Genomic DNA, 5,640 nt, shown 5'->3' with positions numbered 1-5,640 from the left:
GCATAAAGGATCTGAACATATGATCTTCCACCAATTAAACCAACTAGCATCAACTACAAGGAGTAATTAACACTACTAGCAACCTACTAGCACCAATCCCGGACTTGAAGACAAGAATCGGATACAAGAGATGAACTAGGGTTTTGAGATGAGATGGTGATGATGAAGATGTTGATGGAGATTTCCCTCTCCCGATGAGAGGAGCGCTGGTGATGACGATGGCGATGATTTTCCCCTCTGAGAGGGAAGTTTCCCCGGCAAAACAGCTCTGCCGGAGCTCTAGATTGGATCCGCCAAGGTTCCGCCTCGTGGCGGCGGAGTTTCGTCCCGAAAGGTTGCCTCCTCTTTTTTCTCGACAAAAGACTTCATATAGGAGAATATGGTCATCGGAGAGCCACCAGGGGGCCCAGGAGGCAGGGGCGCGCCCTAGGGGGGGCGTCCCCCACCCTCGTGAGAAGGGTGTGGGCCCCCTGGTCTTCATCTTTGGCGAGGATTTTTCATTATTTATTATAAGGTGTTCCATGGAGTTTTAGGACTTTTGGAGTTGTGCAGAATAGGTCTCTAATATTTGCTCCTTTTCCAGCCCAGAATTCCAGCTGCCGGCATTATCCCTCCTTATGTAAACCTTGTTAAATAAGAGAGAATAGCCATAAGTATTGTGACATAATGTGAAATAACAGCCCATAATGCAATAAATATCGATATAAAAGCATGATGCAAAATGGACGTATCACACCCACCATGAGTGATATGAGTGACTCCACCATTTGTGACATTGAGTGCATTTCCTATGAGAGGATGAGTGTGACCAGCACTACCCCCACACATGAGAGCATGCCACACATCCTATGTGAGGTTGATAGCCATTTGAGTGACTCCACCAACCATATGAGTGAGAGCATCCGAGAGGGAGTGAGTGAGGTAGTTAACACGGCATGTAAGGCCACTATGATTTCTAACGACTTAACCTCTACTCCGAATGTGTTTTCTTCTTTGGTGCTAGGTCTCCTACATGACGACACGCCTATGCTCGACGAGTCCATGCCTCCAATGGAGACAACGATGGCCATGGTGGACGATGATGCACCCCCCACATGGTTCCATCAAGATGAAGATGACCACGACTCGGTCTTTGACACCTCACCTACAACACATGAGCGATGCTCCAAAGGTAACATAGGTGATGGTGCTTCTCTTGTCCCACTAGTGGACTATTTTATGAAGGATTGCTTGCATGATGTTGACACACCTATTCCCATGCTTCATGCTAGTTCCACTTCTTCATGTCATGACTTACCTATTTATGATGCATATGATGACGAGCATGTCGAGTTGCCTAGTTGTGATGTTATGCTACATAGGATATCATGTGAAAACTCTATTGGTCACATCATGTTTGACAATCCATTAACCTTGTCATATGCTATGAGTGAGATATACCATATTGCATCATTTCAATCTCAACATAGTAGCTATGCATGCCCCATTAAAATAAATCCCATTTGCACTTATGGCATAGCTGACGAGATGATGGTCATTGTCTTTTGTTTTTCATGTGATGATATTGCCATGCTTCCTTTACATGATTTGCACAATTCATCTACTATGCCATGCCATGATCACATACAACCAAATATGCTTTGTTTTGGATGTTGTCAATATTCTCCATGTGATGTTCCCATTAATTCTCATGAGGAGACCCCCATAGTTTCCTCATGCATATTAGGAGATTTTGTTGCATTCCAAACTTTGCATGTTTGCCATGATTGCTTGCACCGTATGCATTCCATGAATAACAATGCTCTACATATTTCTTGTGATGCATTACACAAGTTGAATCTTAATATGTCTCCAACGTATCTATAATTTTTGATTGCTCCATGCTATATTATCTACTGTTTTGGACATTATTGGGCTTTATTATCCATTTTTATATTATTTTTGGGACTAACCTATTAACCGGAGGCCCAGCCCAGAATTGCTGTTTTTTTTTTGCCTATTTTAGGGTTTCGAAGAAAAGGAATATCAAATGGAGTCCAAACGGAATGAAACCTTCGGGAACGTGATTTTTGGAACGAACAAGATCCAGGAGACTTGGACCCTACGTCAAGCAACCAACAGGGAGGCCACGGGGTATGGGGTGCGCCTACCCCCCAGGCGCGCTCTCCACCCTCATGGCCCCCCTGTTGCTCCACCGACGTACTTCTTCCTCCTATATATACCTACGTACCCCCAAACGATTAGATACGGAGCCAAAACCCTAATTCCACCGCCGTAACTTTCTATATCCACAAGATCTCATCTTGGGGCCTGTTCCGGAGCTCCGCCGGAGGGGGCATCGATCACGGAGGGCTTCTACATCAACACCATAGCCTCTCCGATGAAGTGTGAGTAGTTTACTTTAGACCTACGGGTCCATAGTTATTAGCTAGATGGCTTCTTCTCTCTTTTTGGGTCTCAATACAAAGTTCTCCCCCTCTCTTGTGGAGATCTATTCGATGTAATCTTCTTTTGCGGTGTGTTTGTTGAGACCGATGAATTGTGGGTTTATGATCAAGTTTATCTATGAACAATATTTGAATCTTCTCTGAATTCTTTTATCTATGATTGGTTATCTTTGCAAGTCTCTTTGAATTATCAGTTTGGTTTGGCCTACTAGATTGATCTTTCTTGCAATGGGAGAAGTGCTTAGCTCTGGGTTCAATCTTGTGGTGTCCTTTCCCAGTGACAGTAGGGGCAGCAAGGCACGTATTGTATTGTTGCCATTGAGGATAACAAGATGGGGTTTTCATCATATTGCATGAGTTTATCCCTCTACATCATGTCATCTTGCTTAAAGTGTTACTCTGTTCTCTTGAACTTAATACTCTAGATGCATGCTGGATAGCAGTCGATGTGTGGAGTAATAGTAGTAGATGCAGACAGGAGTCGGTCTACTTGTCTCGGACGTGATGCCTATATACATAATCATACCTAGATATTCTCATAACTATGCTCAATTCTGTCAATTGCTCAACAGTAATTTGTTCACCCACCGTAAAATACTTATGCTCTTGAGAGAAGCCACTAGTGGAACCTATGGCCCCCGGGTCCATCTTCATCATATTTAATCTACCAATACTTAGTTGTTTTCATTGCTTTTATTTTACTTTGCATCTTTATCATAAAAATACCAACAATATTATCTTAGCATATCTATCAGATCTCACTCTCGTAAGTGACCGTGTAGGGATTGACAACCCCTTATCGCGTTGGTTGCGAGGATTTATTTGTTTTGTGTAGGTGCGAGGGACTCGCGCGTAGCCTCCTACTGGATTGATACCTTGGTTCTCAAAAATTGAGGGAAATACTTACGCTACTTTGTTGCACCACCCTTTCCTCTTCAAGGGAAAACCAACGCAAGTGTTCAAGAGGTAGCAAATCTCCATTATGCTATACATAACAAGAAACCTATCATGATGGATGACATGTTTCTATATCACGCATCTCATTTATTTGAGCATTGGATATTTTGTGCTAACCAACACAAGCACGTGCGCATCATGATGGATGATGTGTACATCTACCACGCACACACAATTTTCCCTTTGTCTTTCTTTTGTGTAGGTACTCACGTATACTCGTCAATCTCTCAATCCCAAGAGTTGATGAAACGAGCTCTTGAGAGCAAAGATGACTTGGGATCCCGTGATCTATCCCTCCCACCGCCCTCTTCGTGCAACAACTACGCGCATCTCTCTCACTTGGCTCTCACACGGCTATGGGCTATATACCGCTTGTCGCTTCATGCTCATTTTACCGTGTTAACTTTGCATGCTATGCTTACTTCTATCCCTTTGCCATGCAATTGTGACCCTTGCTTGCATCTACCCATGATTCACCATTATGCTACTCCTATGTGTATTTGCATGCTCGATGGAGATCCTTGTTGCTATTGCCATGTTTATCCTGTGCCTCATGCTATTGATGCTATTTTGCTCATATCCTCCTTTCATGCTTGTGCTATGTCATGTGAATTATTCATGCACACTATTTGCACCCATGACATGCTTGCCATGATTCCTTCTAGTATGTTGTATCTTCGCACAACTAGCTTGCTTGACTTGATCACCATGATTGCTTGCTTTATTACATCACCCATGTTCAATTCTTACTCGCTTTCTTGGGTTGATGACATATATGTTCATGCCTCTCACATGATATATCTTGTTCATTGTTGCTTACCTCCAATTGTTGCATCTCTTGGAGACTCGGACATATTACTCGTGTTGCATGTTTGTTTGATTGAGCCTATTGTATTTGGTTGTTCTCGCATCATATGCCTCCATACTATGAAATGCTCCATTGTCCTTTCTTATGATGAGCATGATGCATACACTTGTTGGGTATTTTACCACACGAATGATAGGTTTTGCACTTCTGCTAACCTCATTTGTTTTTTCGAGTGTTTGTCATGTTCTTTCATTTTGGAGGATTCACAAGGCGGTGTCGTTATGCGACAACTTGGTCATGCAAAGGCATACATGATGTGCAACACCAACATTTGCGACAAACTCCTAAAGGTGAACTCTTTCCCTTTGAGCCATCCTCAAATACGCACATTGGATGGGTCATTCTTTCATTGTTGTTTCCCTCTTCTTGTCTACATGTTGCACCTATTGGATGGAGGACCGACATTGAAGATTGGCTCTATGGACCTTCGCATTGAGGAGCGCTCGGACTTCTTGGATGCACCTTCGAACCTCCACTCATGCCACGACATCGAGCATTGGTACACCAACACCTCCATATTTGTTGCTTGTGGTCTCACATGTCATGCTCAATGCACATATCATACACATGACAAATTTGCATCTTATGCATGGATTGACTCATATTATGACTGCCCTGTTGCATCTTGTCTTTCTATGTCATCCATGATATATGAGCTTGTGCATTTCCTTAGCAAATTTGTTGTGATATACCTTGATGGCATATTCATACATCATGATCTTATTGCCCACCATCAATTGCATGATCACATCACATTGAGCATCCATTGCCATATTCATGCTATTGATAAACCGTCTCTCTATGACATCATTTTGCACCATGGTTGCATTGATCATATTCTTGCTTTCGCTCCCATGAATGTTGTGCATACATTTCCATATCTTTTGGATAAGCTTCATGCACCTTGTCATGATCAATATTGTCGCACGGACACATGTTTACTTGATGGACACTTTGTGTGCGCTAACCATTGTATTTCCAAGTGTACTTTGTGTTTGCTCATTTTGCATGTACCACATACCGGAGACACCTTGGAGTACTTGGATTGCGCCATGCCTTCAACTCCGTCCAACTACAAGTCCGTCCATGACAACCATTTCCATGGTTATGAGGATCACGATCCGAGGTCGGATCTTTCCCAAGGGGGGGGGGGGGAGATGATGCGGAGCATCCCAGGTTCATCCCCATGTACACTCCGACTACTCTCCAAGACCCAAGGATACATAAGATGAGACCTTGACTATACACCATTGGACACAAAGGTGAACTCGCTCCTCTTCGAACCATCACTTTCCACATATGAGACATGGCTACTACCTCAAATATATGTGTTATGCATGACCAGGAACAAAGAGGAAGACCATGGAC

This window comes from Triticum urartu, chromosome 5A (assembly GCF_056163025.1).
Source record: "Triticum urartu cultivar PI428250 chromosome 5A, HENAU_Tu73, whole genome shotgun sequence".
In the NCBI taxonomy this organism is placed as follows: Eukaryota; Viridiplantae; Streptophyta; class Magnoliopsida; order Poales; family Poaceae; genus Triticum; species Triticum urartu.
The sequence above is the reverse complement of the archived record's forward strand: the minus strand, read 5'-3'. Positions refer to the sequence as shown.